The sequence below is a fragment of the Rhinichthys klamathensis genome, unplaced genomic scaffold, assembly GCF_029890125.1.
Source record: "Rhinichthys klamathensis goyatoka isolate OS25496 unplaced genomic scaffold, OSU_Roscu_1.1 h1tg000103l_1, whole genome shotgun sequence".
NCBI lineage: Eukaryota > Metazoa > Chordata > Actinopteri > Cypriniformes > Leuciscidae > Rhinichthys > Rhinichthys klamathensis.
Window position 1 is genome coordinate 1,434,417 of NW_026606642.1, and position 26,663 is coordinate 1,461,079.

The window sequence follows — 26,663 nt, forward strand, 5'->3', positions numbered from 1 at the left end:
GACCCTAAAAATTAACTGGTTGAAATCCTGTTTAAACCACAATAATTTTTGGTTTCATATTCCCAGAGAATTGTTTAAGAAATTAGGAGGTATAGAATTTTTACTAAATTGTGATTTCACCGTTCAACGTCTGCCGATAAAATTATCCAAATTTCATCAACAGGTTTTGTTATACTGGAAGATTTTTTTTAACCATAATTTTACACCACACAATACACCATTATGGAACAATAGATATATTATGGTCAGGAATAAATCACTGTTTGACAAGATTTGGATGGAGAAAGGTATTTGGGCTGTGTCCCATTTAATTGACAGCAATACTGGAATTATATCATATGAGCATTTTTGTGTTAAATATAATTTCAATTGCAATCGGGCCAGTTTTGAATCTATTACTAAAGCCATCCCTAAAGCTGTCGTATGCCAAATTAAAGAAATTCTCTCTTATTCTGTCTCTATAATCCCACATCTTCCAGTACTGTTAGTTGAAGGCCGTGATTTTAAAGGAAGCCAACTTTCAAATAAAACTGTTAGAAATAAATTCAATCACATTTCTTATCCTTTATTAGTGTATAGAAACTCAATTTCACATTCTTTCTCAAAAGATAGCATTCACAGACTTAGAACTGGGTATTTAAAATTCCCGTTACCCCCCAAAGTTAAAGAAGTACATTTTAAAATTTTAAATGGCATATATCCATCGAGTGAATATTTGCGACATAGATTTGGTTTTGACTCAAATAAATGTTTATTTTGTGATGATATTGAAACCACGGAGCATCTGTTTTTTCACTGTATGTTTGTGGAGGCCTTATGGTCTGATATTTACGACTGGCTCTACCCAAAGATACCTCACCTCGAAGACCTCACTGAAAAGGACATTATTTATGGACGTTTAATGAATAATAACAAAGATAACTTCCTGGTTAATAATATCCTTATGCTGGGGAAATTTTTTGTACACAAATCAAAATACCTTAAGGTGAAACCAATGTTCTGTGCATTTCATGGTGAATTTGTTTCATTTACAAAAGCCCTCAAAGTGATAAAAAAGACAAATGCAATTAGTCTTTTATCTGTCATAGAAGAGTATGATTTAACAAAAAAACCTTAGCCCCTACTTTATTTTTAATTTATTTATTTATTTGAAGTTTATTTTATTTCATGCACCTGTGCTGTAATTATTTGTTTGTATTATGTAAAGAATTGTTACTATTGCCTTACTGTTTGTACATGAATAATTGTTCAAAAAAAAAAAAAAAAAAAAAAAAAAAAAAGGACCGCAAAAAAAAAAAAAAATATTTAATGATATTTATAATGAATGGCGTCAACTCTGGTCAATACAATGAATCAATATGCCATTGTATGCAGTGAAGGATCAGCTTCAGCGTTGCTCAGCTGAGCCCTGTAAAGTGGAGCTTAAAAAATCTAATTAAATATTAAAATAATAAACAGCTTGTTTCATTATCTATCTTTGAATGAATCCGGATTTTTTTTTTTTTTTTTTTTTTTACATTTCCGTTTAATGACTCACTCAAAGACAGTCGCTTGCCGCCATCTTGTGGTGTAACAGTGTAACTGCACTGAGTGACAGGACAGCCCGTCGAGAATGTGCAAAGACGAGTAATGCCGATACTGGAGAAATATCAGCAGAAAGCCTCTCATAAAGTGAGATTTGAGGATCGCAACTAACTGTTATATATCAATGGCATAACAAGCTTATTGTCAGGTTACCGTTTATGTTCTGTTATTATATTATGTGGATGGACCCTTATTTTGACATTGTACATCTTCTGTTTACTCCACTTTAGTTTCGGTTTCATTACTGAACATGTTCTCGTCTTCGTGGCTTCTGACCACAGCGTAACACTTGTTTATTTAGCAATAAATAAATAAATAAATACAGATAATAGAGTCACTCAAAATGACCTCAAGGGAATTTCCTTCACAGCCCTACTTGTTTCTTGGCTATTTTGACTGTAGCCTAGCCTACTGACGTAATCACAGTCTTGCTCATCCCGATTTAAAATCCTAAATATCAAACATGTTTGAACTTGAACTTATTTTTTTTTTAAATGATAATACTGGTGAATATTTTTTTTGTTATTGTGAATTTACTAAAAAAAAATATTTATCCACAAATGAAAATGGAGCGGAATAAAAAAACTAATCTTACTCATTTAAAAATAGAAATAGGTCACTACTTGTATGTTAAAAACAATAAAAACAATAATAATAATCTAAAAGCCTTAAATCTAATCTTTGAATATCAATAATCTTTGAAATCAACTCTTTGTAGGCCTACTTATTTGTATTTAAATCTGAATTTCTTTCTGCTTTCTCTTTTTTCTTTTCTATTCTATTTGTTTATTATTATATTTAATTGTATGTTATTGCCCTTGTATGTTTATCGTTCAAAAGATTGCAATAAAAATATATTTTTTTAATGAGTTTTAGTTTCTTTCTTCTGCTGAACACAAAATAAGATATTTTGAACAATGTTGGTAATTAAACAGTTGATGAACCCCATTGACTTCCATACACAGGAGTTTTATTTTACTATGGAAGTCGATGGGGACCAGAAAATGTTTGGTTACTAACAACATTCTTCAAAATATCATCTTTTGTGTTCAGCAGAAGAAAGAAACTCATACAGGGTTTGGAACAACTTGAGGATGAAAAAATGATGACAGAATTTTGAACGTAAACAGATCTTAATTCATAAACATTTCATTTCAAACACCAGTTTTTTATATAGCTTATCGCTGCCTGCCATTAATCATATTTCTTACCAGCGCTAGCCGTGACGTCACTTCCTGTGTATGGCGCCTCACTGTGGCCAAACCACGAACATCAACAGTTACTGTAACCAACTTTGAAATGTTCACGTGCTGTTATTTTTAATATACGTTTTTAGTTTTCTATTAACCCGTTGTAAAGGTACAATAACTGAGAGAGAATAATGTGAAAAGGTTATCAGGTGGAGGAGCAAACAGAGCGACTGGTGAATTAAACACGATGACAGACACTGGAGCGCCAACTAGTGGAGGAGTGCCCGAACAACTCATTCTCTGCAATTAGACTTTAAAAAAAATAAAAAGCAAAAAGACCTGCTTAAAATGTTGTTTATACTTCACATTCACACACAACTCACAAATTGAGAATTAATACAGTATAAATCTACTTCAAACTAAAAAAATGGAAGTTGATAGTGTAATTCTAATATAAGCAATTTAAGTTTTCTTAAAAAATAATATTAATAACTAATATTTTTTGCTCTTTTTCTTTATTGTCAGTGTCATTTGTTTGAGATTGTACCAGTCAAATGTTTTTATTCTAAGCAACTTTATTACTTTACACACAAGTGTGACTTTCTGAAGAACCAAAATGGTGTTTTTACAATTGTACAGTCCGGGAGGATCAGGATGAGCATAAAGCAGACAAGAGCCTCAAGATTATTCATTTTTTTTGTGGTTTATTTGTATTGTTTTATTCAGTAACAGCATGAAGTGAACGCTGTGCGTCCGGCTCAAATCAGCAAATACAAAAGATTCAAGCTGAAGCTTCTCTAATAAAATGAAATAAAAGAACAATCAGAAATCATTAATTTCACTCAACACTGAAAATCATCAACAGAATATCAGAGTTTATAATTTCACATTCACATCTGATCTGAGAGACACAGATGGGCAGATTCAATTCAGATTATACAAAATATAGATTGATAAAAATATAAGTGCAATTATGTAACATAAAAAGACAGACTATAATATAAGAAAATAGAGTAAGGCAAAATAATACTCGAGTAATATAATGTTCAGATAATGTCTGCAATAACACACATCAGAGTTTCACACACAGATGAACAGTCAAACTCACACTGGAAACTTCTTCAGTTAAACTGTTTCTAGAAACTTCTAGACTGTTAAAGCATCTAAAGCTCAGGATTAAACATGCTTGTTATATAAAACACACACATTAGTCTGAGAAATACTGGTTTAGCACACACACATTATTCTTATATAGTCTATACATGACATTTCTCATCAGATATTGGTCTAATAGATGCAGAAACAGAAACTGTTTTTTCCAGGATGTATTATATGCAATGAGTAACAGGTGAAATGTGAGATTTTGATTAGATTTACATTAGAGGATCAAATAAAGATGAGAGTTAGTCTAAAGATCAGTATGAAGAACATAGTAAATGAAATATGTCTGTATGTTATCCTGTTGTTAAACTGCAGCTCAACATCACACACACACACACACACAGAGAGAGCTAGATCTCCTTCATACGGGGTTTAGAGACTCACATCAGGAGAAATATGAGTTTGGAGTGATTTTGAATGTTGATAATGTCACAGTCTGGAGTCAGCGTGTACACCCATCAAAGCCACACTCTCCTCTGGGTTATTTACTGAGAGAAAACACACGAGACAGATCATATTAATGGAAAGCTTTGCTTTATATATATATATATATATATATATATATATATATATATATATATATATAAGTAAGGATAAGTTGATTTTGAATGTATTATTTGCATTTAGATTTCTTAATACTAACACAATCATTTACAATTATACACACACAGTGACAGAGTCTGTTCTGACAGAAATCAGTGTGTCATCATACAAACTCAGTCTTTCATCTAAATGTCTGACAGAGTTGATCTAGAATAAGAGTGTTATTATACTGACATATTTGATTTACTCACCGACTTTGACCCTGAATAAATCAGTTATGAGATTTCCTCGTTCAATTTTGTATTGCATATAAATTCCAGCATCTGTGGGTCTGATCTTCTTGATGGTCAGTGATCCGGTCTGACGATTCAGGTCCAGTCTGCCTTTGAATTTTTTATCAGCTGATGGTGAGATTTTCTTAGTCCCTCTTTTGACTTTAGCTAACAGAGTATATCCTAACTTCCACTGGATCTGTCCATCTTTCTGTATGTCAACATCACCAGTCTTCAGTGTGACAGGTCCTCCCTCCTTCACTGACACTGTCTGTATATCATTTGTCTGATCTACACATACAGAGAAACACAGAACAGAAATCAGAAAAAGAAAACTAAGTAGTAAAAGCAACATGAATAAATTCCAAGAATCCAAATTCCAAAAATTTTATAAATAAAATGAATGTAATTTCTCATTATATATACACAACTAAATGATGGTATAAATCTATAAAGAAGTCAAATGGCCTCATTCTCATGTTTGTTGTGATGTGTGTGTGTTGGACCAATCATATTCTCTGATTCATGTGTGTCAACACATCAGTGTTTAATTGTGTTTATACCAGAAACAATATATATTTTTATTGAATATCATGTTTCATTGTGGTTTGTTTTACGTTCCTCTTTGTTTTCTCTTCTTATTGTTCCAGTAATAATGGTTTAATGCTGATTAACTCTACACTTTATATATTTAAAGTGTTGAGCTTGAGAAACTGCAGATTTTTTAAACTTTCTATCAAAACACTGATGCGATTTGATTGAATGATTTTCCTGTGCTAATGTGTTTATGATTAATAATGTGCCGTCACTGCATGTTTCACTGTCAGATAGTTGTCGAGGTCTTCAGTGACTCACAAACACACAACAAACTGATCAAGTTTAGTGCAAAATAATTAAAACATTAAATCAATACTCGTTTGATTTTAAAGTGATTTGAAATGAAACTGTGACTTTAGATACAGCATAATAGAATACATTATGCTTCAATACTTGTGCTGAAGATGTGCATATAAGAAGAAATAACTAAATAAAGCCCATAGTCCTTAATTTAATAAATTCAGCTGATTTAAAATAAAATCATTATTATGTAAAGATTTGAGTTACTCACCAAAGACAGACACACTGAATCTCTTTATTGAAATATCTCCTGGTCTGATGATCATTAGTTCATAAACTCCAGTGTCTGTGGTTCTGGTGTCTGTGATGGTCAGAGATCCAGTTTGATGATTCAGCTCCAGTCTGCCTTCAAATCTCTTATCACGAACATCATCATATACAGTGAAACTATGAGCAGCGCTTTCCCTTTCAGCAATACAAGAGCCTCTAAATATCCACAGTAATTTGTCGTCTTGATGTACTTCAACAGGGTTTAGAGTGATAGATTCTCCCTCCATCACTGACTGTATACCCCATTTATAAACCCCTTCACATCAGCAAACAAAGACAGAGAAACACAGAACAGACATTAGCTGGAGAAGAAAAGCAATAAAAGCAGAAAGGAACAAAATCATCATGATCATTCGCTCCACATCTGACTCCTGCTCAATGACTGATCATTAAACCTGGAAACACTGAATCACATTCACAGCAAAAGACAATATAAACACATTATCTGATATACTTCAACATTATTCATAATCTGTGTTTTTTTTAAATTTGTGTTTTGTGTTGTATTCATCATTAATTAAAAGGGTTTTTTTTAAATAAAAGTATCTGCTAAATCTGTAAATATGTAAATGTTGGGTAGTAGGGAAGGCCTTTTTTTCTTTCTTTTTTCCCCCTCTGATTTTAATCACAGGTTTTGTTTGATTATGGTTGTTTATTATTTTAGCGTCTGTGACACTCTGAAGCTATTGCTCTGTATTTCCTTTAAATCTATATCTTTTCTATTAAGAGTTTCCATCTCTATGGTATGAAAAGCATCATAAACTACTCTGAGCTTGTTTAAGATGACCTTTGACCCTGACCAGATGAAGAGTGCACAGAACCTGTGTGAGAGCAGTCAGGATCAGATCAGTTATGATTGAGACACGTCTACTCAGCGATCTGAATGTGGACATTGCACAGAAGTCTGTTGTTAAAGCTGGTTATAAATTAAACTTAAATTATTTAAACACACACCAACACTAACAGAAAACTTCATGCATTTAAAAAAAAGTGTGGACTAGCTATACATTTCATTGCCACACAATAATAAAATAGATGTCTAAAGTTGTATAAAAATGCATTCAGAGCCCTTCATTATAAATTATAGCCCTGTGTATTGATTGTTTCTTTCTAACACTGCTTTTATGAGCAAAACTACAACACACACATAAAAATGTAAAATGTTTGAAACATGATTATGAACAAACATTTTACACTTTTAATCTCTACTGTATCATAATAAAGCTCAGTATTTCTCTTGCTTTATCAGCTGTAATACTCACATGCTTTTAGTTCAGAGATCTTGCAGCGCTGGTAAAACACACCAGCTCCAGCTACACACGCCAGCAGACCAGCAACAACAGCAACACAGATCCCTGCTATAGCTCCTGTAGACAGACCTGGATGTGTGATGATAAAGAGAGAGTCATCAGTGTGAGTGAATCTGTCAGTCTGATCTATTTAAATATGAATCTGATTCCGTTGAAGGATCATAAATGAGCCTCTAATGTAATTTCAGAAATCATGATTCTCCTTTTCACTGTTCATCTTCTGTATTACTGTGTTACAGCAGGAGTTTGATATGAACACAGGACTAATCTCAATGAAAATATTACAAACAGTAATTCAGATTAAACAGTTTAAAAACCTTCAAAACATGCCAACAGTGTTAAAGCATTTACTGCAGATACAGATGAGCTCTGACATGTTCCTAACTAACTCACATAAATGATAAGTGTATTAGTGTCTTCTATATTACATTTTACTTTCTTAGTTAGGAGTCTGAGGAAACTATAAATTGTATTAACTCTTTCCCCGCCAGCGTTTCTGAAGAAAAGTTGCGAGCCACTGCCAGTGTTTTTTCATTTTCACATGGCCCGATTAATATTTTGTTGTACAAATATCTGAACATGAAATATATCGAAAGAAAGAATAGCTTACACCCCTAAAGCTTCAGTCCTGTAGCTCGTCCTGGGTCGACATTTCATTCAGTAACATTAGCCAGTTTAGATTTTTGATATGTGGTTTAATATTGATGATTGCGTTATTTTACATATGCATCTGATTACATATGATATATCTCGTTTTTGCATCTGCCTCGCATGTGTTTTAATCAGGAGATTCTGCACTCTTCAGAAGATGTGTAATAGCGCCCCCTATCGTACAACAGTGAAATGGTGGATAAGAGAAATACATTAAAAAACATGAAACTTAGATGTGATCATCGTGGTAATAAACTATATTAATGTTATCAATTAGTGCTGCCCAAAATTGAAGAAAAATGTGATGTGTGAGAAATTGTTAGATAATGTGATATTCGATACGATGCTTTCTTTTTAAAATCAATTTAACGTTTTGAAGTAGCCTATAAAAATCATTCAAATATCTCAAGCCATTGCATATGCATATCGCAATATGCACATTTGCAATTTTCCGATATATGGTGCAACCCTATTATCAATCATTTAAATAACTAAAATATTAATTTTAAAAAGAGTGCTTGTCTCAATAAAATGTTGACAACTCGTTAGTTATTGTAATAAAGTGCAGTCAACATAATTATTAGGACCCTTGGTAAATATGAGCAAAGGCGACTGCATTGTTTATCTTTTTCATCTTTCATTCAAATAATTTGCAAAAATCTAACGTATCATTAAAGTAAAACAATTGAAAATGAAAAATGTTTTTCTCTATTGGGATCTTGGCCCACTATTGTTCATCATCTATATCCACTTGGTAACATCATACGCAGGCATGGACTACAGTTCCATTGCTATGCTGACGACATTCATCTCACCACCAGCTCTGATAGGCCATCCCTGCCTGACTCACTCACTGCATGTATCAGGGACATCAAGCACTGGGTGTCTCTTCATTTCCTCAAATTAAATGATAAAAAACAGAGATATTAGTGATTGGCTCTTCTGCATCAGTCAAAAGGATGGACCAGGCCTTTGATATTGATGGAATTCATGTTAAGCCTTCGTCATTGATTCGTAACCTTGGTGTCTTATTCGACTCAACTCTATCTTTTGGCTCTCATATTTCTTCTCTTGTTAAAAACTCTATTTTTCCATCTCCATAATATTGCTCGTCTACGATCTTCTCTCACTTTAGCTGATGCTGAAACTATAATTCACATCAATTACATCAAATCACGTCTGGATTATTGCAATGCTTTATTTCTTGGTCTGCCCAAAAAACTATGTTCAAAACTCAGCAGCAAAAGTTCTGCTCACATTACTCCTCTGCTTCATGAGCTTCACTGGCTACCCGTGGCATCACGTATCCACTTTAAGGTCTTGCTTCTAACGTTTAAGGCATTTAATAGTCTTGCACCTCCATATCTGTCTGATCTACTTCACATCTATCGCCCTGGTCTCTTAGATCAGCTGAACTTGATTTATTGTCCATCCCTCGTTTCCAGTTGTCTACAGTAGGTGGAAGGTCATTTAGTGTTTATGATCCAAAATTATGGAATTCACTACCTCTTACACTTCAAAATATCTCATCTGTACATTCAAGACTAAGTAAAAAACATATCTATTTAACATGTATTTCGTATAATGTGACTATGTATCATATGTGACCGTAATGTGTGTGCGGGTGTGTAAATGACTGGCTCTGTTTTATCTAAAAAGAATTATACAAGCTTTAGCCCACAATGATCTGTCAGGTATACATCTAGACTGTGGAGACATTGGCGCTCCTGTTTGTATATTACAAGTGAAAGTTATTGACCTTTTATTAATTTATTTTTATGTATTGTATATTTATTGCTATGCTGTAACTATTGTCATCTTTTTTTTTTACTATGGAACTTTTCATTTTGAGTCCTGAATAAAGTCATTATTATTATTATTATTATTAAATGTATTGTAATGTACAATGTAAAGCGACCTTGAGCTACGGAAAGGCGCTATACATTATAAATAAAACTTCTTATTCTTCTTCTAATTCACTTTTGACATAATTATTGGCATCCCTGAAGTATATTCCCACAGTAGGGTGACGGAACATGAAATTGTCCAGCTTTTTTGCTCGCTTCTGCTAAAAAGTATGTTTTATAACAGCGGTTCTTAATCCAGGTCCCTGATAACATGAACGTGATTTAAACCCACAGCAACAACCGGCACAGGCCGTGAACACAGTTTAACACGAGTGTAGATCTCATACTGTAATCATACAGTCATTATTGTGAGTCAATGAGCATTTCACTGTCCGATGGTCATGCCTTAACTGCAATTACTAGTATTACATTAGTATTGCATCCTTTTCATGGGCATTTAATCATTTTTGACTTTTCAGTATTTTGATTTAGTCTGTTTAAATGTCTTTTTTGGCTTGTTTTATCTGAAAAGAAAACATGCCTAATAATTATGCACACCTGAATATAAGGCGTTTCACATTTCCAGCCTTCATGAACGATTATATATCACTTATAAATAATTAAATACAAAATGAATAGTCGTTATTAAGATAAATGTGGTTTGGAATGGGTAAAATGTGCCTAAAAAAATTTTGATCAGAAAATCATCTTGCCAAATATTTCTGCACACACTGTATAGCTAAAACAGTAAATATGAATCTGGTTCTGTTTAAATTAAGTCATTAATGAGCATGAGAGCCTCTAATGTCATTTCAGTTATTATGATATTCTCCTTCACTGTGTTGATCTTCTGTATTACAGTGTTACAGCCGGAGTTTGATGCAGGACTGTTTTCAATAAGAACATTACAAACAGTAATGCAGATTAATCCATTTAAAATCAGTTGGAAACATGCAGCAATTATTGTCAATTAGCATTAGTGTCTCCCAACTTACTTCAATACCTTAATGTTACTCTCTTCATTGAGAATCAACTGAGACAATTATAAAAATATTCAAAAAACAAACCAAAAAGAGAAACAAGTAGGCAAAATTGCTTTGCTCCTTGATAATATAAATGTAATCAATGTTACAGAATGTTAAATAAAACTAAAACATTAAGTTTAACAAAAAAGAGGCTCTTAATTACCAAATATTAAGACTAAATGTTAATGACAATAAAAGTTTTTTTCTCACAAATATCTTGTAGTCTTCTGCACCAAAATTGTTTGAAAGAAACCACAACAGTCTAAAGGACGTCCCAAGATTCACATTTTTTGTTTAAGTGTTCAAAATAAGTTTAGACGTGTTCTTTTAACTTTAGGATTTAAATAAGAACACTTTTACATTGACATATTTGATCTACTCACCGGTGACAGTAACAGCGATTCTCTTGTTTATGGTGAATCTGCTGCTGCTGATCTTCAGCTCATAAAGTCCAGAATCTGTGTATGTGGTCTCAGTGATGGTCAGAGATCCAGTCTGGGGATCCAGCTTCAGTCTGTCTCTGTATCTCCCATCAGGAACATCAGATGTGTTGAATCGTTGTTGTGCTTTAATGATTTCAGCGAGGACAGAGTCTCTAAACATCCACTGCATTACATCATGTGTCTGTATGTCAGTGAGACCAGTGTGTAGAGTGACAGACTCTCCCTTCATCACTGACACTGACTTCATTTCCCCTGTAACAACAAACACATGAAGATCATTGAGTAACAGCTGCTCAGACATTACTTCAAGCTACACTATGTGAATGACGTATGCATGCAATTTCCTAAAAAGCCATACCAACTGCTCTAAAATATGAATAATACCTCATAGAATAATACCCTAATAGTTTTGTCAAAGTGTATGTTGGTAAAGACATGCTTTATCAATAATATTTTTTTCAGCTTTAGATGCATGCTTGACAATTTTTAACTGTCAATAATTTCAGTTAACAAATGTATACTGTAATAATCAAGTCTTATATAATAATGCTAATTTCAATTGTTCTGTAAAGGGCTTGAATATGTCTGATTTATGCACAAAATGAGCAATAAACAAATTAGTGTTTCATCTCCCATGCACAAGTATATGCATACCGCTTTTATCCAAAGTGATTTACTAATAAGGACACACTCCTGACGGCACTTTTACTGGTGTGTGTGAACTGATGAACAGAATGATTCAAATCTCCACTTTTCATTTAATTCACCAAATGATGTATGAAATTAAGCACTCAAAGCTGAACATCACTTCAGCATAATGATCAAGTGTTTGAGGAGAACTAAACTAATAGTCCCACATACATATTGTCGGTCCCACATACATCTTAGCTTTTTTGTGCAAATACGTGTTAATTTAAACTATTCTAGGGTGCTGATCTATATAAATTCATTATTACTATAAAAGAGTTGATAAACTCACCGCTGGCAGTCACGTTGTATGACTTGTGTATGGTGTGTCTGCTGCTGCTTTTCCTAATACCAGCTTCATAAACTCCAGAGTTTTTGGTTCCGATGTTCATGATGGTCAGAGATCCAGTCGTATAGTCCAGCTGCAGTCTGTGTCTGAATCTCCCATCAGGACCATCAGATGTTGAGAAGTCTCCAGTCTTTCTATTGTTTTCAGCTATAAGAGAGTTTAGATCTCCAAACCTCCACTCTATCACATCATCTCTCTCTATATTAGTACCAGAGTTTAGAGTGACTAAATCTCCCACTATCAGTGGCACTGACTTCACTTCATCAACATCAGACAGAACTGAAGAAGAAAGAGAAAAAGATTTTCTGTCAGAGAAATACATCAGTCTGTTGTTCTTGTGATAGTTGTGGTTCCCAAACTTTTTAAAAGCATGGAAGCCCTTTGGAGCCTTTTTCTGCCCACGGCACCCCAACCCAATTAAACTAAACATACATGTGTAGATACATATGTTTAATAGTATTATGAAAATAGTATATAAAAGGATCACATTTATCCACTTTTTACACTCACTGAAGCTGAGCAGCGAGTGGGACATGTCAAAGTCACATGGCTACATCCAATCAAAGAAAATGGTATAAAATGAGAAAAACACATTTCAAGAGATTTATCATTGTACTTCTATGTGTGTAAATGTTTGTAGATTTATCATATAACCTCAGAATATAATATCATATAACGCGATGCCGCGACACGCGATAAAAGTATCTTTTCCATGTTAATCAGAGTTTTTGTCCTAACCAGCCGCGACGGCGACACGCGATGATTTCATTTTAGAAACGGTTTCTATTTTTTTGCAACGTCGCGGATGAAACAAGTATGAAAGGAACAGAAAGAAAAGAAAAATCTCAGGTAGCCTACTGTTTATGTGCTTTATTTAATGTTAAAAGCGTCTGTGTGAGTTTAAATATCATTTTGTGTGTTTTTTATAGCCGTGGCCCTACTGAAAGCAACAACTGACCTCAGATCTTTAAAGGGGTCATATCATGGTACATGCACTTTTACAAGTTGATTGTACTGAAATGTGTGTTGGCAGTGCCTGTACAGAACCATCATATAATGATAAAAATCCATCCAGTGTTTTTGTTTTAATCTCCTTATATGTTTTCCCCTGCCTCAAATTGAGTCGTTCGTTTTTGTGACGTCAATAAAACGGACGCCCATCCCGCAATTGATGATTGACAGCTTGTGATTCAACACAGACCCGCCCTCGCTCGTCCTGTCAATCATAGTCTGCGCGGACCGGCGCGGTCATTGTTGATATGCTGGAGCACTGTCTATGAGCAGAATGGCGTCTAAGCGATTGTGGTGTTCTGTTCTTGGGTGTAATAACGAACACAGCAGTCATTTTAATGTTCCTAAATCCGACCGCTGAAGACGCAGTGGCTGAGTTCTGTTTTCGAAGGGAACATTCCCCACGAGCAACGTCAATGCTTTCATGTTTGCGCGAATCATTTCTCAGTGGACTGCTTTATAAACGAGGATCAGTATGAGCTCGTTTTGCTAAGAAGCACCTGAATAAAGGATCGGAACCTATTCGTGTTCCTGCTGAACCTTCAGAAGAACTAAAGTGAGTGTAACGTTTTATTAATCTTTATATTAATATTTATATTAATCTTTGCAAATCGCCAGCTGCACTGCACGCTTCACGATGAATGCGTCGGTTTACACTCAGGGTACATTACAGCATGTTTTCTATGTACAACGTTCTCAATATAATTCATAATCCCACGTTTGTAATGAACAACGCGTTATGGTATTGTGTTATTGTGTTACAAACGGTGTATGCGCAGAACAGAGGGGCGGAGTCAGCAAAGCTCATGATCATTTAAAGTCATATGCACTGAAACGGCGTGCTGAAAACAGAGCTGTTTTTGACCAGGTAAAATAAGTGTTTTCTTACAATACTAATGAGAATTTTTAATTAAAGTATATTACAAACTTTTAATTTAGACCCTAAAGAATCATATTAGCTTGTACAAAAAGGGCATTATATGACCCCTTTAAAATAACGTTCAAACTCAATGTTAACAGACAACTTAAGTGTATTTTATGACAACGATTGTTTCAGTAAGTGATTTGAACCAATTACTTTATGTGGGAATCATTGGGACAAAACACATTTAAAGATTGACTGAGATTGATTCTCATTTGCCTTGTTCAAACCTGACCTTATGTAAATGAAACTAAAATATCTGTGCATGAAACTGTGTCGCGAGCATTTTAACGGGATACATGTGCCTGCTTTTGTGAGGATTGAGAGGATAGTGCAACTCGTAGATCGTGCTCCACTGACAGGCGCTGCTGTTTTTCACGTACATGCCATGGATGAGAATATTAGCTCCATCTTTGCCCTACCCTGTCAATCTCTGCGTGAAATATAAAATTGAGCACACACCAGTAGAGAGGCTGGAGCGGGCGATTTAAACTTTAAATAGGCTATAATGAAATATATCGTTGTTGTTTCGCTTATTTAGGCTATAATCGTTTGGACATGCTCATATGTTGGCGTTTAGATATATGTTTTAAAATATATGCTATAAAAAAAAAGTTATTATATGGTAGGATACTAATTTTAGGCTGTTTTAAAAAGTTGGAAAAAAGCTGAGATTCTGCGGCACCCCTAGCCAGTTGTCATGCCACCCACTTTGGGAACTACTGCCTTACATAACTATCTTGAAAGAAGAAAGCAAACTCAGTCTAACTGATGAGTTTGAGAAACAGACCCACAAACAGGAGCTCAGCTGTAGAAGCTTCATTGAACAGGACACAGAGCCCAACGAAAGCAAACTGATCACCATAATGATGTCTTCAAATTAAACAAACATCTAACCTCAGTTAATTCTCAATAAAAGCTTCTGTAGATATCTGTATTTCTATCTGTACAAATAAAGTCAGTTTGGTTAGTAATAAGTGAAGCTGGTAATGCTGTTTGTGGAGTTGTTTAATCGTCCTCTGCTGAGATCTTGCGAGACTTAATGTATTTTATCTTCAGTTGATTTCATCTGTAGTCAGTTGAAGTTTTTGTGTGTCTCTTTTTGTCCGTTCTTGTTGCTTCTCTTTCCTTCAGTGATTTCATATGTTCATCACTAATTAACTTTAACACCGCATCAGTATTACTTTAACACTCTGAGTGTTAAAAATATAAACATTGACAGTGTTCATTTAACACTGGGGTTTTTTCTGTGTTCTGGAAATTTTCTATTTTTAAAAGTTTACAATTTCATTTTCAGGTTTGCTGGCAAAGCCCTGGACCTTTTTCACTATTTCTGTTTCAGTTGCTGAAGAATATTACACAGTAAACCCCAGCTTCATCTGCTATGAAGAGAGACTCCGATCTGCTGCTGGATGAATAAACGTATGTTTGTGTCTTTCCGGACAGAAACATATATGGCCAAGTACAGCTGAATATCTTAATAAACTGAATGCAAAAACACCTAAGAACTGCACAGCTGCCAATGCTGCATGTGAAGGACAGTTAATGAGTAACAGCATCAATTTATTTTAAAAACTTGTGCATTTCTTGGTTATTCCAAACAGTAGTGTATGTATAGGCTTATATGTAATTCTGTCACACTTACAGTTCCATTAGACTGAAGTCATATAAATCTGACTAATATACTGTACACTACAGTTTAAAAGTTTGGGGTCACTATGCTCTTTTTTTATTAAATAAATAAATATTTTTATTTAGCAAGGACACCTTAAATTGATAAAAAATTACAGTAAAAAATGTATAATGTAACAAAAGATTTCAAATAAATGTTTCTGTGCAATCTTTCTGTTCATAAAAGAATCCTGAAAAAGCAACACTGTAACGCAGTTTCCACACTTTCAGCACAACCATTTTCAACTAGTACTAATCAGAAAAAAGGCCATTATAGAAATGAAAAATACAATTTAAAATATTTGTAAAAAGTAAAACAACATAAATAATAATATTTGGCAAACAGGACGAGGCCAAGGGCCGTGAGAGAACGGTGCGTGATTAATGATGAGCGGCTCCTGCATTACTCACTGTTCTCGTATCTCACGGAGGAGCGGAAGCATAAAGGACGACAGCGAAGGACGAAACAGGACCAGGGCTGGACTATTTCTATTGTGTTTTGTTTATATGTGGCGGCAGTCGTCCATTTAGTTGTTTGTTTATTTTACGTTATTAAAGTATTTAAATGTTCACTGCTTCCGCCTCCTTCCCACAACAACGAACTGTGTTACATAATGATTTAATTTAGGCATTAATACAACATTAGTTATTAAATGTGACAGTCCAGTGGGATTACTGCCCTGTACAACAGAAACAGAGAGCAGGAATGATACTCTACATTGATTATAGTATAACAAACAAGAGATGTAATTCGTGGAGAGTAGTTAAATTTAAATGAAAAGCAAACAATGTCTTCATGTTCATAACCTAAAACTGTTTATTTTATTCTGTTCTATTTACAATTAATATTTCATTTTATAGTGAATGCTTATTATATTATGCTTTAATAAAGCATTATCAATTGTTGAGTTTTTGTTGACTGATGAAGTATGTTGTAACAAACATTAATATGGAGTCATACACACATCCACAAATGAACTTCTTAACATGTAAAAGGTCTATTTTATTTTAGATTTTTAGGGCCCAAGCCTTGAAAAGGCGAAGGCCCTATTGTTTTCCTTAGGATTATTATTAGGGCCCAAGCCTTGAAAAGGCGAAGGCCCTATTGTTTTCCTTAGGATTATTATTAGGGCCTAAGCCTTGAAAAGGCGAAGGCCCTATTGTTTTCCTTAGGATTATTATTATTAGGGCCCAAGCCTTGAAAAGGCGAAGGCCCTATTGTTTTCCTTAGGATTATTAGGGCCCAAGCCTTGAAAAGGCGAAGGCCCTATTGTTTTCCTAAGGATTATTAGGGCCCAAGCCCTGAAAGGGCGAAGGCCCTATTGTTTTCCTTAGGATTATTAGGGCCCAAGCCTTGAAAAGGCGAAGGCCCTATTGTTTTCCTTAGGATTATTATTATTAGGGCCCAAGCCCAAAGGGCGAAGGCCCTATTGTTTTCCTTAGGATTATTAGGGCCCAAGCCCAAAGGGCGAAGGCCCTATTGTTTTCCTTAGGATTATTAGGGCCCAAGCCTTGAAAAGGCGAAGGCCCTATTGTTTTCCTAAGGATTATTATTAGGGCCCAAGCCTTGAAAAGGCGAAGGCCCTATTGTTTTCCTTAGGATTATTTATTATTAGGGCCCAAGCCTTGAAAAGGCGAAGGCCCTATTGTTTTCCTTAGGATTATTATTTTTAGGGCCCAAGCCTTGAAAAGGCGAAGGCCCTATTGTTTTCCTTAGGATTATTATTATTATTATTAGGGCCCAAGCCTTGAAAAGGCGAAGGCCCTATTGTTTTCCTTAGGATTATTATTATTATTATTATTATTATTATTAGGGCCCAAGCCTTGAAAAGGCGAAGGCCCTATTGTTTTCCTTAGGATTATTATTATTATTATTAGGGCCCAAGCCTTGAAAAGGCGAAGGCCCTATTGTTTTCCTTAGGATTATTATTATTAGGGCCCAAGCCTTGAAAAGGCGAAGGCCCTATTGTTTTCCTTAGGATTATTATTATTATTATTATTATTATTATTAGGGCCCAAGCCTTGAAAAGGCGAAGGCCCTATTGTTTTCCTAAGGATTATTATTTATTAGGGCCCAAGCCTTGAAAAGGCGAAGGCCCTATTGTTTTCCTAAGGATTATTATTTATTATTAGGGCCCAAGCCTTGAAAAGGCGAAGGCCCTATTGTTTTCCTTAGGATTATTTTTAGGGCCCAAGCCCAAAGGGCGAAGGCCCTATTGTTTTCCTTAGGATTATTTATTATTATTATTATTATTCTTATTATTTTTCTGCTACCTTTTGGACACTTTTGGAGGCCTTAACATGCTCAAAAACTCCTGAAACTTTGCACACTGGTCAGAACCCGCGGCCATCAGGGCCGGGCTGAAGATGGTACCCGGGCGTGGCAGGGGGGCTCGACAGCGCCCCCTGGAACGGGGTCCGAAAACATGGTCCATAAATCAAACACGCTTGCATGTAATAATATGAAACTCGGTACACATGTAGATCTCCTCGTTTCATATATACTTCACACTCTTACTTTTTACCCCAGCCCAACAGGAAGTCGGCTATTTAGGGTTGTTGGTAAAACACACGCAATGGAATGTGAAATACTCCTCCTAGAGAATTCAAACAAACGGCACGAAACTCGGTCAGCATGAAGTCAAGACATTGAGGATGAAAGTTTGCGAGGGGATTTTTGATATCTCGAACGGTTTGGCCGTGGCGAGGAAACAAAATTATGGCGAGAAACGTGAAACAGGAAGTGTGTCATAACTACTGCATACATTAACTGATCTTGATGAAACTTCACCAGTGTGTTCGTTGTAAGAGCCCGATCACATGGATGTGACTATTGTGAGTCAAAGTTATAGCGCCACCAACTGGCAGAAGGAAGTGTGTCACTTCCTAAATGCTTTGAAATCACCCTCTTATTTTTACCCGATTTGCTTCAAACTTCACTACTATAATGTAAACACACGGCAGATGTAGACCTGTGAATGGATTCTTGATATCTTAGATACTGTTGTCGTGGCAACGCATCAAACTTTAATATTCTTTTTTTATGCTTTTGAGACTCTTAGCATGCCTGAAATTGCTTAAAATTGCATGAAACTCGACAGACACATCTCATTTATTAGCCAGTAGACATGTGCAAAGTTTCAGAAACGGGCGTGTTGAGGGCTCAGTAGCGCCACCTTTTGTCAAAAGTGGGGGGATTAATTTTATCTACAGTAATAAAAATCGGTATGTGTATTGTTCTCCTCCAGCCAGACAAGTTTCTAATTTACACTCAATAGCTCCAACCAACAGGAAGTCAGATATTTTGGTTTGAAAATTGTCATTTTATGTCTCTCTCTCTCTCTGAGCCTACGTCTCTGTGTGTGTGTGTGTCTGTGAGTGTGGGGAGGGGGAGGGGGGCTAGATTAACCATTTGACTGCTGTGTTGTTTGGCCTGCATTAAAAAAGAAAATAAATGTCTTACGCCTTGTATTTTTTAAATAAGTTGTATTAATAAGTAAAGGCATATAACCAGTTGAATTGTAGTGCATTGAAAATAGTTTTATATAATTAGTTTATTAATTAAATTAACTTGGTCCATAAACTTCGTCAGAAAATTTGGTCCATAAATCAAACACACTTGCATGTAATATTATGAAACTCGGTATATAGATCTCATCGGGCCAAACAACTTTAAGCCAGCCCAACAGGAAGTGGGCTATTTTTGTCTTAATGTGGATGTTTTGCAAAACCAGGCTCTACATTTTTACCCACTCCTCTTAAGTGGTTTATTTTATTCCCACCAAACTTTTTCAACATGATGAAAATACATTAAAGAAGCATAATTGTGAATATCTATTGAATATCTCTAATTGTTTTGCTATGGCGAGGGATTAAAATCATGTAAAAAAAAAATAAACACTAAAAGCCTCATATCTTCTAAAAATTTAATTATACACCATTTATTTCTAGATAAAATTATACAAATATCACAACTAAACCCATTTTATTCTTGTTTTCAATTTAAGAGTAATGTACAAGTTTAAAAACAGCCAGGATGCACTATTCAGTTAAAAAAATAAATATATCAAATAATACATAGGGCTATACTGCCCTCTTGTGTTCAAAATCAGGTAGGCCTATTGTATTTAAATATATTAGGTAGCCTATGTGACTCCGAGAATATTTTCTCACCGGTTATTTGACGTGTAAAACGTGTTAAATCGCTAAGTTAAAAGTGAAAGTAAAGTAAGGACGTCCGCACGGACATTTATAGTGGTGGCGCTCACAGTGCGCTCGAATGAATTTCTATGGAAGTAGAAATGAAAAAACATTCGCTCTGTTTTGCTCGCTCGTCGCCATGGACGCGCACCGTTATGAATTCCAGTGCAGCCGCATACTTTTTAGTGTCACTAAAATTAGCGCCATATCGGGGACCGATTGCTTCCGGTTTTCAGGGAAAAGACAACAACAAAAGAGTAAATGACAGATTCGCTTATATAGGCGCTTTTACACAAAATATTCCGTCATAATTTTTCCAGTCAGCTCTTCACTCTCGTGATTAATGAATTTTGACTCCTGTTGCTGATCTTTGCTGCAACTTTCGTTCTGCTCACAATTTAGTAAGCAAATACGTTCAAGTTTTAATTGTAGTGACTAAATGATTTTATTATACACACACCAAATTGACGGTGGGGGGCCATGGTATATTTAAATCTGCCAATTGTAATATCTGCTGGGCACCCCTAGTCTAGTCTTATTAAATGTATGCTTCATCTTTCATTTTTAATTTGTAAATTTGATCAATAAATTCAATTATTTAGAATAATAAGACACTATATGGCTGTTACTCTAGGTAGGGGTGATCAAATTAAATCGTTTACACTGAAAAATAACAATGCATTAAATAATGTGAGATTGTTTTAAATATGAGTTGGAAAGAATGATACTTTTAAACATAACACTAAACCGTCATTAGGTGTCGCCAGGCGACCGTCTTAATGAGTGAGTCATTGATTCATTCGTTCAAATGATTCGTTCGAACGACTGAGTCATTCATGAATGAGACAATACATGTTTATGGATTGGTCATTGAATCTTTGAGTCAATCGATTCGTTCAAAATGCTGAATCATTGTGTCTCTTACAGCGACAAGAGTTTAACCCTTGTTCAAGTTTAAGGCCTTGTCTTTTTGGATATATATCTTTTTTTTAAATTCCAAAATATGCATACAACCCATATATTTTAAATGTATCGTTTGCTTTAAATTAAATTAAGATTGTATGTTTGGTAATTTAACCTGAGATGAATGTGCTATATTTCAGATCAATATATTTGTTTTCCTTAAAATTTGAACTAACACTAACTTTATTCTCATCTGAATTATAAATAACTTATTCCTGTATAAAATAAAAACACATTAGAATTTTCTTTTTTAATCAATGTAGAATGTGTAATTGAAAAATAAACAGATTAGGGCTCTGAGGACAATAAATGAAAATCAATGCGATATGGTGAATGTCCAAAAGATGGCTCCCACAGACTGTTTTAAATGGGGTTGGATAAATATTTTTTGCTTTTAGACAGTGTGTGCGTGTGATTTTAGTTGGGTGACAGTTGTAGGTTACAGTTTGACAAGAGTTTATAGTTTGACAAAAGCACTTTGTTGTGTTTTATTGCGAGTGTACACAAATATAAGTAAACACTTTGCAGTTTGAATGATGTCCTCTATGAACAAAATGACGGAGTATGTTTTTATGTGTAACAGTTCAATCGCACCCGCACCCGCACCCGCACCTCACCCACACACACACACAGACACACAGACACACACACACACACACACACACACACACACACACACACACATATTGAAACCTGAGTGAAGTACAAAGCCCATAATGAAGAATAGTTTAGCATCCAAATACATCGCAAATGTTGAAACAGTTTGATTCTAATGAGAGAGTTACGTGAGCCAAACACCACCTACTTTCACTTTCGCTTTCAATTATTTCGGTTATTTCTTAATTATAGTTTTTTTTTATTCTTGTTCTGTTCTGAATATCATTACATTTAAAGAATTGCTTGTGTAATATTTTGAGTGTATCATCAAAACAGATTAATTCTCTCGGTTTAGTGATTCCCTAGTTATTTTTTTATTGTTTTCATTGTTCTAATCCGGTAAGGCAAGTGATATATATATATATATATATATATATATTTTTTTTTTATATATATATATAATTTATATATATATATATATATATATATATATATATATATATAAATATAGCTGCGAGCAGCGATGAAGGGCCAAAGCCGGCGGCACCGCCACCCCGGTGCCTTTAGGTAACTAAAGGAACCGGGGTTGCGGTGCCACCGGCTTGGGCCCGTAATCGCTGCTCGCAGCTATATATTTTTTTTTTTTTTTTCTCTTTTATTTTTCTTACGACTATTCGGGCACTTTTGGGGCTCTTAACGTGCACGAAAACTCTTGAAACTTTGCACGCGGGTCAGAACCCGCGGCCATCAGGGTCGGGGTGAAGATGGTACCCGGGCGTGGCAGGGGGGCTCGACAGCGCCCCCTGGAACGGGGTCCGAAAACTTGGTCCATAAATCAAACACGCTTGTATGTAAGAATATGAAACTCGGTACACATATAGATCTCATCGGTTCATATATACTTCATGCTCTTACTTTTTACCCCAGCCCAACAGGAAGTCGGCTATTTAGGGTTGTTTGTAAAACGCATGCAATGGAATTTAAAGTACTTCTCCTAGAGAATTCAAAGAAATGCCTCGAAACTCGGTCAGCATGAAGTCAAGACATTGAGGATGAAAAATTGCGAGGGGATTTTTGATATCTCGAACGGTTTGGCCGTGGCGGGGAAACGAAATTATGGCGAGAAACGTGAAACAGGAAGTGTGTTATAACTTCTGCATACATTAACTGATCTTGATGAAACTTCACCAGTGTGTTCGCTGTAAGAGGCCGATCACATGGATGTGACTATTGTGAGTCAAAGTTATAGCGCCACCAACTGGCAGCAGGAAGTGTGTCACTTTCAAAATGCTTCGAAATCACCCTCTTATTTTAACCCAATTTGCTTCAAACTTCATCTGTATAATGTAAACATACGCCAGATGTAGACCTGTGAATGGATTCTTGATATCTTTGATACTGTTGCCGTGGCAACACATCAAACTTTAAAATTCTTTTTTGATGCTTTTGAGACTCTTAGCATGCTTGAAATTGCATGAAACTCGACAGACATGTCACATATATTAGCCAGTAGACATGTGCAAAGTTTCAGGAACGGGCGTGGTGCAGGGACTCAGTAGCGCCACCTTTTGACAAAAGTGAGAGGGTTAGTTTCATAGTTTTACCTGCAATCTTAAAACTCGGTAGGCATATTGTTCAGATCAAGCCGGACAACTTTCTAATTTACAGTTTTTGGTTCCGAACAACAGGAAGTCAGATATTTTGGTTTGAATGGGATGTTTTGGAGTAATCTCTGTCCCTCTCTCCCTCTCTCTGCATACCTCTGTGTCTGTGGGGGGAGGGGGATGTGTCTGTTTGAGTGACAAAGCTTTTAATTATTGTTGATCAAGGTTTCGGGGGCTTTTGGGGCCCTTAACATCCTCTAAAACTCTTGAAACTTTGCACACGGGTCAGAACCCGTGGCCATCAGGGCCGGACTGAAGCTGGTACCCGGGCGTGGCAGGGCGGACCGACAGCGCCCCCTGGACTGGGATTCGAACACTTGTCCATAAATCAAAGACACTTGCATGTAATAATATGAAACTGTGTACACTTATAGATCTCATTGGGTTAAACAACTTTCGTGCTCTAAGTTTTACGACATCCCAACAGGAAGCCGGCTATCATGGTTTGTTTGGAAACGCATACCCCTGAAATTCTATTTAATTCTCCTTGGGAATTGATCGGATTTCAAGCAAACTCGGTCAGCATGACGTCAAGACATTGATGATGCTAAATTCCGGAGGGATTTTTGATATCTCGAACGGTTTGGCCGTGGCGAGGAAATTAATTTTATGACTAAAAAAGGACACATAAACTGTGTTATAACTTTGCTCGTTTTACCTACAGTTACAAAACTTGCCACGCATATTGTTCTCATCAAGCCAATCGACTTTCTAATTTAAAGTCATTAGCTCAGAGCAACAGAAAGTCAGATATTGTAGTTTGAATGGATTTCTTGTCCCCCTGCCATTCTGTTTGTGTGTGTGTCTGTGTGGGGAGGGGAGCAGAGGGGAGGGGAGGGAGGGAGGGTTGGTGTCTGTGTTTATGTGTGTGTGTGTGTGTGTGTGGCTGGCTGCTTGATTTTTCCTGCATTAAAGGATAAAGAAATCTCTAAGTCCTTGTCTTTTCGCATAACAATTTTTGTATTTTTTTTTAAATGACAAAATATGCATCACTCCTCTTAAGTGGTTTATTTTATTCCCACCAAACTTTTTCAACATGATGAAAATACATTAAAGAAGCATAATTGTGAATATCTATTGAATATCTCTAATTGTTTTGCTATGGCGAGGGATTAAAGTCATGTAAAAAAAAAAAAAAAACACTAAAAGCTTCATATCTTCTAAAAATGTAATTATACACCATTTATTTCTAGATAAAATTATACAAATATCAGAACTAAACCCATTTTATTCTTTTTTTCAATTTAAGAATAATGTACAAGTTTAAAAACAGCCAGGATGCACTATTCAGTTAAAAAATAAATATATCAAATAATACATAGGGCTATACTGCCCTCTTGTGTTCAAAATCAGGTAGGCCTGTTGTATTTAAATATAGGTAGCTGCTATGTGACTCCGAAAATTTTTTCTCACCGGTTATTTGACGTGTAACACCGGGGGCTTTTATATCGCTAAGTTAAAAGTGAAAGTAAAGTAAGGACATTTATAGTGGTGGCGCTCGCAGTGCGCTCGAATGAATTTCTATGGAAGTAGAAATGAAAAAACGTTCGCTCTGTTTTGCTCGCTCGTCGCCATGGATGCGCACTGTAATGAATGCCACTGCAGCCGCATACTTTTTAGTGTCACTTTAAAATTAGTGCAATATCGGGGGCCAATTGCTTGAATTGTGAGTTCAATAGTCTATTATTTTTCACGGAAAACACAACAACAAAAGAGTACAATGACAGATTCGCTTAAATAGGCGCTTTTACATAAAATAGCCTATTCCGTCATCATCTTTTCAGTCAGCACTTCACTCTCGTGATTAATGAAATTTATTGCTGATATTTGCTGCAACTTTCGTTCCGCTCACAATTTAGTAAGCAAACACGCTTCAAATGTGTTTTTATTTTATTTTTGTGTATATATATATGTGTGTGTATATATATATATATAGCTTATGTTTCAAATATGAGTTAATTAACAATCGTTTGAAAGAATGATACTTTTAAACATATCACTAAACCATCATTAGGTGTCGCCAGGCGACCGTCTTAATGAGCGAGTCATTGATTCATTTGTTCGAACGATTCGTTCGAACGGCTGAGTCATTCATGAATGAGACAGATTATGGATTGGTCATTGAATCTTTGAGTCAACCGATTCGTTCAAAATGCTGAATCATTCAGTAATGAGAACGCGTTGCTGCATACCTGCCAACTTTTGATTTTTGCTCGGCGTGAGATTTGTTGACGGGGGGGGGTCTCGCTCGCGCAAGGTCTCTCGCTCGCGCAAGGTCTCTCGCTCGCTCTACGCGGTTTGGAGCACAATCTCTGTCTCGCATGCACGCTCGCTCTAGATAACGGGAGATTTTTAACGAATTTGCGGTATAACTAGTCGATCACGAGTGGCTCAACAGGTAGATATATAGATAAACTCATCTTCCAGGCATTTGACCGCCCGGGTTGACACTTCAGCGTGAGAAATCGGGAGTGTGGCGTGTGAGCGTGTGAAACCAATCAAATGCGGGTGTCTCACGGCCAATGCGTGAGAGTTGGCAGCTATGTTGCTGTGAGATGCTCGATGGTTCTGCTGTGATCTTTGTTTAACTATTTTCGCTGCTGAAACAGAAAAAAGTCAATATTGCATCTAAAATGTAAGTGATTTGACTTGTGTGTGTCTGTGTCTGTGTCTGTGTCTGTGTGTGTGTGTGTGTGTATGATTGTGTCTGTTACAGTGATTGTTTAACCCTTGTTAAAGTTTAGGCCTTGTCTTTTTGGATATATATCTTTTTATATAAAAAAAATAGGCATACAACCCATATATTTTAAATGTATTGTTTGCTTTAAATTACATTAAGATTTGTATGTTTGGTAATTGAACCTGAATGAATTTTAAATGAATGTGCTATATTTCAGAGTTTTCCTTAAAATTTGAACTAACTTTATTCTCATCTGAATGATAGACTATTTATTTTTGTATAAAATAAAAAAGAGATTTTGGTTGGGTGACAGTTGTAGTTTACAGTTTGACAAAAGCACAATGTTGTGTTTTATTGCGATTGTACACAAATATAAGTAAACACTTTGCAGTTTGAATAATGTCCTGTATGAACAAAAGGACGGAGTATGTTTTAATGTCTACATTGTTCAATCACGTTTCACACACACACACACACACAAACACACACACATACACACACACAAACTTTTTTCTAATCAGATCAGGCAAGTAATATTCTGTCTTGGCACACTTGATTTAACTTTCAATCTTGTGTACTTATTTCATGTGTTTATTAAGTCCATGAGACCGTAGGGTGTCTCATTTTTCATTTTAGGTTTCAGAAGTTTGCTCACGCATATGATATGTGCCCTCAATGCACACTTTTGCAGAGCCCACACCAATGCAAGCTCTACAGTACACATCT